General features: G+C 50.9%; 2 non-coding genes across 2 annotated transcripts; both read right to left on the reverse strand.

The window, feature by feature from the left end:
- Positions 1-252: 252 nt before the first annotated feature.
- On the reverse strand, positions 253-408 carry LOC134545379 (5.8S ribosomal RNA). The gene has a single exon (XR_010078497.1). It is a non-coding gene; the product is annotated as a 5.8S ribosomal RNA (ribosomal RNA).
- Positions 409-1,181: 773 nt separating this feature from the next.
- Positions 1,182-3,172, reverse strand: LOC134545380 (small subunit ribosomal RNA). The gene has a single exon (XR_010078498.1). It is a non-coding gene; the product is annotated as a small subunit ribosomal RNA (ribosomal RNA).
- Positions 3,173-11,469: the final 8,297 nt, after the last annotated feature.

Raw genomic sequence — 11,469 nt, forward strand, 5'->3', positions numbered from 1 at the left:
ACGGTGTGAAAGTCCAACACTAATCGGAAAATAACTTCACATCCTCTCTCAGTTTTAAAGAGACGCAGACTGGCATCCGCGAACTCTCACAATGAGCGGGAGACACACCGCACCTGCTGGTCAATTTTTGGCGCGGGCGAGACAATCCAGGGATGTCTACAAGCTCTGCCTCAGTAAACCAATGATGGCAGAAGTGTTTCCACACTCAGGAGATTCTTTTGAAAAGAACACTTCTTTGTTTTATAGAGAATTGGACCCTCAGACGGGTGTGGTCCGGGAATGGAATCCCATGGACCGCAATGTGCGTTCAAAATGTCGATGTTCATGTGTCCTGCAGTTCACACGACGACGCGCAGTTTGCAGCGCCCTTCATCGACCCACGAGCCAAGTGATCCACCGTTCAGGGTTGTCAGAATATTTTTTTCTCAGGCCTCGCGGTTTCCCGCAAGGCCTATCACATTGTTATCAAGACATCAATCCAGTAGTGCATTCTTTCACAACTTCATCTTATGGCTGTGACCTGCCCCGTAGAATATAATTCTCAGGGGGCCACGACCGACATGCACTACGCAGTAACCTGCCGCCCACAGGAAATCTGCGAGTTCTCACTACAGAAAAAAAAAACCATTGGCAAGCACAGTCTTACAAACAAGGGTTGGCAAAGCTAGCATTTGCTCCCTCGTCGCCTAAGACCATGGTCAAGCCCCGTCACGATCTCCCGCAGACGGTTTGGTTCCTTCAGCAAGGATAATCCTTCTACCAGCTCATCACCAGTGGACTGACAACATTTCTCCGACACTCAGGCTTTCCCTTTATTGTCAATTTTTTGTTCCAGCCAGAAGTGCGTTATTTCACTTTTTTATTTTCTCATGGCTGTGACCTGCCCCGTAGAATATAATTCTCAGGGCGCCACGACCAACATCCATACATATTTTTTTTTTTGTGCCACCGATGATGCGAAGGCACAAGAAAAGATCCACATTGGACCACCAGGCCACACCCTTGTTCCTCGGTCCCTGGCAACCTAGCAGGGTCGCCCTCCACTGCCTTAGAAATCCGCCTCGATTCCAATGTAAGGATTTCCAGGCAATGGAGAGTCGGGACCTATCGGGTCATAGGGCGCAAGGCCAGAGGCCACCTTCCGTTCAAATGTGATCCAGCCTCATTTTCTCCATGGCCGTTAATGATCCTTCCGCAGGTTCACCTACGGAAACCTTGTTACGACTTTTACTTCCTCTAAATGATCAAGTTTGGTCATCTTTCCAGCAACATCAGCGGCTCGCGAAGAGCCGTCGCGCACCGGTCTGAAGACCTCACTAAATCATTCAATCGGTAGTAGCGACGGGCGGTGTGTACAAAGGGCAGGGACGTAATCAACGCGAGCTTATGACTCGCGCTTACTGGGAATTCCTCGTTCATGGGGTACAATTGCAAGCCCCAATCCCTAGCACGAAGGAGGTTCAACGGGTTACCCGGCCCTTTCGGGCTAGGAGGACACGCTGATTCCTTCAGTGTAGCGCGCGTGCGGCCCAGAACATCTAAGGGCATCACAGACCTGTTATTGCTCAATCTCGTGCGGCTAGAAGCCGCCTGTCCCTCTAAGAAGATCATTTGTCGCCGGTAGCACGAAGGGATACCGGAAGCGACTAGTTAGCAGGCCAGAGTCTCGTTCGTTATCGGAATTAACCAGACAAATCGCTCCACCAACTAAGAACGGCCATGCACCACCACCCACCGAATCAAGAAAGAGCTCTCAATCTGTCAATCCTTCCGGTGTCCGGGCCTGGTGAGGTTTCCCGTGTTGAGTCAAATTAAGCCGCAGGCTCCACTCCTGGTGGTGCCCTTCCGTCAATTCCTTTAAGTTTCAGCTTTGCAACCATACTTCCCCCGGAACCCAAAAGCTTTGGTTTCCCGGAAGCTGCCCGCCGAGTCATCGGAGGAACTTCGGCGGATCGCTAGCTGGCATCGTTTATGGTTAGAACTAGGGCGGTATCTGATCGCCTTCGAACCTCTAACTTTCGTTCTTGATTAATGAAAACACACATGGCAAATGCTTTCGCTTAGGTTCGTCTTGCGACGATCCAAGAATTTCACCTCTAACGTCGCAATACGAATGCCCCCGTTTGTCCCTGTTAATCATTACCTCGGGTTCCGAAAACCAACAAAATAGAACCGAGGTCCTATTCCATTATTCCATGCACACAATATTCAGGCGAAACACTGCCTGCTTTGAGCACTCTAATTTGTTCAAAGTAAACGTGCCGGCCCACCTCGACACTCGGTGAAGAGCACCGCGGTAGGATTGCATCGGACCGCCGACGCGCGGGGCCCAAGCATGCACCCCGGGACGAAACACCCGCATCCAACCCGGCCTCCGCGAAGAGGTTACGAGAGGAGGGGCGAACGCCCGAGGGAAGGGGCTTGCCGCGGCCGACCGCATCCACCGGCAGGACGTCCGCACGGGCATGCCAGTTAGACACCGACGAACGGTGAACCGACAGCGTGGGACACAAGTCCAACTACGAGCTTTTTAACCGCAACAACTTTAATATACGCTATTGGAGCTGGAATTACCGCGGCTGCTGGCACCAGACTTGCCCTCCAATGGATACTCGTTAAAGGGTTTAAAGTGTTCTCATTATCCGATTACGGGGCCTCGGATGAGTCCCGTATCGTTATTTTTCGTCACTACCTCCCCGTGCCGGGAGTGGGTAATTTGCGCGCCTGCTGCCTTCCTTGGATGTGGTAGCCGTTTCTCAGGCTCCCTCTCCGGAATCGAACCCTGATTCCCCGTTACCCGTTACAACCATGGTAGGCGCAGAACCTACCATCGACAGTTGATAAGGCAGACATTTGAAAGATGCGTCGCCGGTACGGAGACCGTGCGATCAGCACAAAGTTATCCAGAGTCACCAAAGCAAACGGACGCAGACGAGCCACGCCGATTGGTTTTGATCTAATAAAAGCATCCCTCCCATTTCTGGTCGGGACTCAGTTCAGCATGTATTAGCTCTAGAATTACCACAGTTATCCAAGTCATGTGGTACGATCTAAGGAACCATAACTGATTTAATGAGCCATTCGCGGTTTCACCTTATTTTGGCTTGCACTTAGACATGCATGGCTTAATCTTTGAGACAAGCATATGACTACTGGCAGGATCAACCAGGGAGCTGCTAGCAGCTTTTTTTTTCGTTCGGAGGAACCTCCCGGGTCCGCAGAGCACCGGGTCCGAATCTTATGATGTACATTTTTTTTTCCTTCTGTATCAACAAGTACGGGGGCGACTTCCCAATATCGACACCCGCTTTGCAATTGCAAAGTCTTTCCTTCCATCTCTAATTAATTTTCCTAGGGAGTAGGCGAGGCCAAACTTCCAAGGCTTTCACTGGCGAATATATCGCGCTCTTAGAAACTCGCATGGTACTTGGCGAGTGGATTTCAAATTATATGATCGGTGCCCACATTCGGGCGCGGCCCACTGCGGGAGCAGACCGTTGGCCCGTGGGCTCGCTGTGAACTAATTTGCCCACTGGTCCGAAAAGTATTCATTTCTAAACACCTTTGGCCAGGGCTGAAGACCGCGACTAACCCCTTTGAAACTTGTCTCTCAGGGAGCTGCGATCCATCAAACATTTCATTGTTAACAGAGGGGAACCATTACTTGGTTAAGACGATAGGACACGCGTTCCCCACCATTTCGCATCCAATCGAATTGCCGCACAAGAGCTCGTTACCTGAGAAAGGTATAGCATTGGCTCGCAGCTAGTGTATTGCAGTTCAGACAGATAGGCCACTTTAGATAGTTCTTAGTGTTCACAGTTATCACCAAGACTAGACCCATATGGATTTAATTCTTCAAGGAGCAGCGGTCCACCAATAAGAGAGATGAAGACATGTTTTCGGATGGCCACAACGCCCCCTCGCCACCCAAATGTGCATGTTTTAAGTGTACATTGGGAGTCGACGGAACATCGGGAGTCCGCTTGCTTTCTCCGGATCAGCTGCCACCCCCCTGATCTACCAGATAGACAAGAACATGTCTTCTCCACCAATCTCATCCACCGAAGCTCCGATCATGGCTTCTTCTACCTTTATACTGATATACCCCCACGGAGCAACATGCGGGCAAGGGAACTCTTGCTACCCTTCAGTAAAGCAGGTATCTCTTATAGATGGTGACTGCACCTTGGCCAGGATTGAAGACCGCGACTAACCCCTTTGAAACTTGTCTCTCAGGGAGCTGCGATCCATCAAACATTTCATTGTTAACAGAGGGGAACCATTACTTGGTTAAGACGATAGGACACGCGTTCCCCACCATTTCGCATCCAATCGAATTGCCGCACAAGAGCTCGTTACCTAAGAAAGGTATAGCATTGGCTCGCAGCTAGTGTATTGCAGTTCAGACAGATAGGCCACTTTAGATAGTTCTTAGTGTTCACAGTTATCACCAAGACTAGACCCATATGGAATTAATTCTTCAAGGAGCAGCGGTCCACCAATAAGAGAGATGAAGACATGTTTTCGGATGGCCACAACGCCCCCTCGCCACCCAAATGTGCATGTTTCAAGTGTACATTGGGAGTCGACGGAACATCGGGAGTCCGCTTGCTTTCTCCGGATCAGCTGCCACCCCCCTGATCTACCAGATAGACAAGAACATGTCTTCTCCGCCAATCTCATCCACCGAAGCTCCGATCATGGCTTCTTCTACCTTTATACTGATATACCCCCACGGAGCAACATGCGGGCAAGGGAACTCTTGCTACCCTTCAGTAAAGCAGGTATCTCTTATAGATGGTGACTGCACCTTGGCCAGGATTGAAGACCGCGACTAACCCCTTTGAAACTTGTCTCTCAGGGAGCTGCGATCCATCAAACATTTCATTGTTAACAGAGGGGAACCATTACTTGGTTAAGACGACCGGACACGCGTTCCCCACCATTTCGCATCCAATCGAATCGCCGCACAAGAGCTCGTTACCTGAGAAAGGTATAGCATTGGCTCGCAGCTTGTGTATTGCAGTTCAGACAGATAGGCCACTTTAGATAGTTCTTCGTGTTCACAGTTAAGACCACGGCTAGACCCATATGGAATTAATTCTTCAAGGAGCAGCGGTACACCAAGCATTTCATTGTGTACTAGAAAGCACCTCTACCATGTAACAAACATACGACCACCAAATTTCTGCTTACTTCCCCCAGCGGATAGTATTTGCTAGTATCATCCACAAAGTAAATCAATTTTTTCAATGTACCGCTTCTTGGGGGAACTGGGCATGAATCAATCAAGCATTTTGAGGTAGCATGTCCGCTTCACCACTTCATCCACTTTCAGACCACTACAAGACCCATACTGAATTAATTCCTCAAGGAGCTGCAGTCCACAAAACATTTTACTGTGTACTAGAGGGCACCTCCACCATGTAACAGAAAACATACAACCTTCTTAATTTAATTCTGCATTGTTTCCCAGACGATTTGTTAGCCATACAACAGTACCATCCACAGTAATTCACCTCTTTGAAATCCAATGCATTGTAGAGAAACTGAGGTGGTAGCATTCAAACCGTTCTGTAATGTTAATTCTGCTTCATAGAAAGGTGCTACAGGTTCCACAATAATTAATTGGATATTTTTGCAATATATATAGGGCGAGAAAACTCGGGGGGACTCCCTTTTCATTTATGTACATATTCTTTCCATATTGCAAATAATTCCAATTTTTCCCGATTGCATGTCCCCCTAATATACCCAAAATGGGCCTATCGATGGGTTCACAAAGGTACCCAAAATATGAGATTTTGACTGAAAGAGGCTGGCTAACTTCCGGGAACATGATCATAGGAAATAGGTCAAAATCCCGAATCGCAGTTGTTTACGAACAACCACGAACGGAGACTTAAAATAACCTATAAGGCTGGAATTCATGGGGCCTGTATAACAGGCATTTACACAGACTCTCGGGAGGGAGGGCTCTGTGGCCGGGAGAATTTTCTGGCTCCCCGCCCGAAACTTTTCAGAGTCCCTAATGCCTGCTTGAATGTGAATAAGCAGAGCCCGGTAGCTGATATTTTGCCGGGGTGTGGAGGCCCCGGTCGCCGCCAAATTCCTCTGGTCACAGCTTGTGTTAATACACATGTTAATTTTACATGCAAACCACCAATGACAATTTTCCTCGGCCGCGGAGGCCTCGGTCGCCGCCAGAATTTTCTGGTTCCCGCTCAATATATTGCAGAGTCCTGCAGGCCTGCTTCTGTAGGAATATGCAGAGCCCGGTAGCTGATATTTTGCCGGGGTGAGGAGGCCTCGGTCGCCGCCAAATTCCTCTCATCCCAGCTTGTGTTAATACACATGTTAATTTTACATGCAAAACCACCAATTACCATTTCCTCGGCCGCGGAGGCCTCGGTCGCCGGGAGATTTTCCTGGCTCCCCGCTCAATATACTGCACAGTCCCGCAGGCCTGTCTCCAGTGGAATACACACAGTCCGAGAGCCGAAAATTTGCCGGGGTGTGGAGGCCTCGGTCGCCAACAGATTGCCATAGGCTCTGGCTGCAATATTTACCGTGTATTTTTTCCCTCCAGAGACACCACTACACCCTATATAACCCAAAATGGGCCTTGACGCGTGTACACGCGGAGCCCGAGCGCCGAGAGTTCTCCCGGCCGCGGAGGCCTCGGTCGCCGGGAGAATTTCAACGGCCCCTGCTCGAAATTTTTCTAAGTCCAGAATGCCTGCTTCTCCCAGCCTGTGTTAATACACATGTTAATTTAACATGTAAAATCACCAAGGACCATTTCCTCGGCCGCGGAGGCCTCGGTCACCGCCAGAATTTTCTGGCTGCCCGCTCCCCATGGGTAGACGCGCTGCCCAAGCGCCGAGAGTTCTCCCGGCCGCGGAGGCCTCGGTCGCCGGGAGAATTTCTCCGGCCCCTGCTCGAAATTTTTCAAAGTCCAGAATGCCTGCTTCTCCCAGCATGTGTTAATACACATGTTAATTTAACATGTAATATTACCAATGACCTTTTCCTCGGCCGCGGAGGCCTCGGTCGCCGCCAGAATTTTCTGGCTGCCCGCTCCCCATGGGTAGACGCGGAGCCCGAGCGCCGAGAGTTCTCCCGGCCGCGGAGGCCTCGGTCGCCGGGAGAATTTCTCCGGCCCCTGCTCGAAATTTTTCAAAGTCCAGAATGCCTAGTTCTCCCAGCCTGTGTTAATACACATGTTAATTTAACATGTAAAATTACCAAGGATTATTATCCCGGCCGCAGAGGCCTCGGTCGCCGCCAGAAATTTCTGGCTCCCCGCTCAATGTATTGCAGAGTCCCGCAGGCTTGCTTCTCCAAGCCTGTGTTAATACACATGTTAATTTAACATGTAAAATTACAGAGGATTATTTCCCCGGCCGCGGAGGCCTCGGTCGCCGCCAGAATTTTCTGGCTGCCCGCTCAATGTATTGCAGAGTCCCGCAGGCTTGCTTCTCCAAGCCTGTGTTAATACACATGTTAATTTAACATGCAAAATCACCAATGACAAATTCCTCGGCCGCGGAGGCCTCGATCGCCGGGAAAATGTTCTGGCTCCCTGCTCGAATTTTTTTTCTAAGTCCCGATTCGCTATTACAGGCTGGCGCACGGAGTCCGAGGGGCGTAAATATGCCGGGTAGTGGTGCCTTCCGTCGCCGAGACATTTTACAATTGCCTGGGAGCAGTATTTAACATGTTAATTTTTTCCCCTCGTGACACCACTACCCCCTATATAACGCAAAATGGGCCTTGCCAAGGGGGCGCGCAACGCCCGAGCGCGGGCGTTTTTCCCGGCCGCCGAGACCTCCATCGCCGGGAGAATGTCTTCAGCTATTTGCTAGATTTCCCGATTCGCCCCGCACGACAAACAACCACGAACGAGGTGGTTTTCGAGAGTTCTCCCGGCCGCGGAGGCCTCGGTCGCAGGGAGAATTTCCCTGGCCCCTGCTCGAAATTTTTCTAAGTCCAGAATGCCTGCATCTCCCAGCCTGTGTTAAAACACATGTTAATTTAACATGTAAAATTACCAATGACCATTTCCTCGGCCGCAGAGGCCTCGGTCGCAGCCAGAATTTTCTGGCTCCCTGCTCAATATATTGCAGAGTCCCGCATGCTTGCTTCTCCAAGCCTGTGTTAATACACATGTTAATTTAACATGTAAAATTACCGAGGATTATTTCCCCGGCCGCGGAGGCCTCGGTCGCCGCCAGAAATTTCTGGCTCCCCGCTCAATATATTGCAGCGACCCGCAGGCTTGCTTCTCCCAGCCTGTGTTAATACACATGTTAATTTAACATGTAAAATCACCAAGGACCATTTCCTCGGCCGCGGAGGCCTCGGTCGCCGCCAGAATTTTCTGGCTGCCCGCTCCCCATGTGTAGACGCGGAGCCCGAGCGCCGAGAGTTCTCCCGGCCGCGGAGGCCTCGTAGCCGGGAGAATTTCTCGGGCCCCTGCTCGAAATTTTTCTAAGTCCAGAATGCCTGCTTCTCCCAGCCTGTGTTAATACACATGTTAATTTAACATGTAATTTTACCAATGACCTTTTCCTCGGCCGCGGAGGCCTCGGTCGCCGCCAGAATTTTCTGGCTCCCGGCTCAATATATTACAGAGTCCCGCAGGCCTGTCTCCAGTGGAATACACACAGTCCGAGAGCCGAAAATTTGCCGGGGTGTGGAGGCCTCGGTCGCCAACAGATTGCCATAGGCTCTGGCTGCAATATTTACCGTGTATTTTTTCCCTCCAGAGACACCACTACCCCCTATAAAACCCAAAATAGGCCTTGCGGTGGGTACACGCAGAGCCCGAGCGCCGAAGTTCTCCCGGCCGCGGAGGCCTCGGTCGCCGGGAGAATTTCTCCGGCCCCTGCTCGAAATTTTTCAAAGTCCAGAATGCCTGCTTCTCCCAGCCTGTGTTAATACACATGTTAATTTAACATGTTAAATTATCGAGGATTATTTCCCCGGCCGTGGAGGCCTCGGTCGCCGCCAGAATTTTCTGGCTCCCCGCTCAATATATTGCAGAGTCCCGCAGGCTTGCTTCTCCCAGCCTGTGTTAATACACATGTTAATTTAACATGTAAAATCACCGAGGACCATTTCCTCGGCCGCGGAGGCCTCGGTCGCCGCCAGAATTTTCTGGCTCACCTCTCAATGTATTGCAGAGTCCCGCAGGCTTGGTTCTCCAAGCCTGTGTTAATACACATGTTAATTTAACATGTAAAATTACCGAGGATTATTTCCCCGGCCGCGGAGGCCTCGGTCGCCGCCAGAATTTTCTGGCTCCCCGCTCAATGTATTGCAGAGTCCCGCAGGCTTGGTTCTCCAAGCCTGTGTTAATACACATGTTAATTTAACATGTAAAATTACCGAGGATTATTTCCCCGGCCACGGAGGCCTCGGTCGCCGACAGAATTGTCTGGCTCCCTGCTCGAATTTTTTCTAAGTCCCGATTCGCTATTACAGGCTGGCGCACGGAGTCAGAGGGGCGGGAATTCGCCGGGTAGTGGTGCCTTCCGTCGCCGAGACATTTTTCTATTGCCTGGAAGCTGTATTTAACATGTTAATTTTTTCCCCCTCGGGACACCACTACCCCCTATATAACCCAACATGGGCCTTGCCGCGGGTACACGCGGAGCCCGAGCGCCGAGTGTTCTCCCGGCCGCGGAGGCCTCGGTCGCCGGGAGAATTTCTCCGGCCCCTGCTCGAAATTTTTCAAAGTCCAGAATGCCTGCTTCTCCCAGCCTGTGTTAATACACATGTTAATTTAACATGTTAAATTACCGAGGATTATTTCCCCGGCCGTGGAGGCCTCGGTCGCCGCCAGAATTTTCTGGCTCCCCGCTCAATATATTGCAGAGTCCCGCAGGCTTGCTTTTCCCAGCCTGTGTTAATACACATGTTAATTTAACATGTAAAATTACCAATGACCATTTCCTCGGCCGCAGAGGCCTCGGTCGCCGCCAGAATTTTCTGGCTCCCCGCTCAATGTATTGCAGAGTCCCGCAGGCATGCTTCTCCAAGCCTGTGTTAATACACATGTTAATTTAACATGTTAAATTACCGAGGATTATTTCCCCGGCCGTGGAGGCCTCGGTCGCCGCCAGAATTTTCTGGCTCCCCGCTCAATATATTGCAGAGTCCCGCAGGCTTGCTTTTCCCAGCCTGTGTTAATACACATGTTAATTTAACATGTAAAATCACCAAGGACCATTTCCTCGGCCGCGGAGGCCTCGGTCGCCGCCAGAATTTTCTGGCTTCCCGCTCCCCATGGGTAGACGCGGAGCCCGAGCGCCGAGAGTTCTCCCGGCCGCGGAGGCCTCGGTCGCCGGGAGAATTTCTCCGGCCCCTGCTCGAAATTTTTCAAAGTCTAGAATGCCTAGTTCTCCCAGCCTGTGTTAATACACATGTTAATTTAACATGTAAAATTACCAAGGATTATTATCCCGGCCGCAGAGGCCTCGGTCGCCGCCAGAAATTTCTGGCTCCCCGCTCAATGTATTGCAGCGTCCCGCAGGCTTGCTTCTCCAAGCCTGTGTTAATACACATGTTAATTTAACATGTAAAATTACAGAGGATTATTTCCCCGGCCGCGGAGGCCTCGGTCGCCGCCAGAATTTTCTGGCTGCCCGCTCAATGTATTGCAGAGTCCCGCAGGCTTGCTTCTCCAAGCCTGTGTTAATACACATGTTAATTTAACATGCAAAATCACCAATGACAAATTCCTCGGCCGCGGAGGCCTCGATCGCCGGGAAAATGTTCTGGCTCCCTGCTCGAATTTTTTTTCTAAGTCCCGATTCGCTATTACAGGCTGGCGCACGGAGTCCGAGGGGCGTAAATATGCCGGGTAGTGGTGCCTTCCGTCGCCGAGACATTTTACAATTGCCTGGGAGCAGTATTTAACATGTTAATTTTTTCCCCTCGGGACACCACTACCCCCTATATAACCCAAAATGGGCCTTGCCAAGGGGGCGCGCAACGCCCGAGCGCGGGCGTTTTTCCCGGCCGCCGAGGCCTCCATCGCCGGGAGAATGTCTTCAGCTATTTGCTAGATTTCCCGATTCGCCCCGCACGGCAAACAACCACGAACGAGGTGGTTTTCGAGAGTTCTCCCGGCCGCGGAGGCCTCGGTCGCCGGGAGAATTTCTCGGGCCCCTGCTCGAAATTTTTCTAAGTCCAGAATGCCTGCATCTCCCAGCCTGTGTTAAAACACATGTTAATTTAACATGTAAAATTACCAATGACCATTTCCTCGGCCGCAGAGGCCTCGGTCGCAGCCAGAATTTTCTGGCTCCCTGCTCAATATATTGCAGAGTCCCGCATGCTTGCTTCTCCCAGCCTGTGTTAATACACATGGTTATTTAACATGTAAAATTACCGAGGATTATTTCCCTGGCCGCAGAGGCCGCGGTCGCCGCCAGAATTTTCTGGCTCCCCGCTCAA

Source organism: Bacillus rossius, unplaced genomic scaffold (assembly GCF_032445375.1).
Source record: "Bacillus rossius redtenbacheri isolate Brsri unplaced genomic scaffold, Brsri_v3 Brsri_v3_scf699, whole genome shotgun sequence".
Classification (NCBI taxonomy): Eukaryota; Metazoa; Arthropoda; class Insecta; order Phasmatodea; family Bacillidae; genus Bacillus; species Bacillus rossius.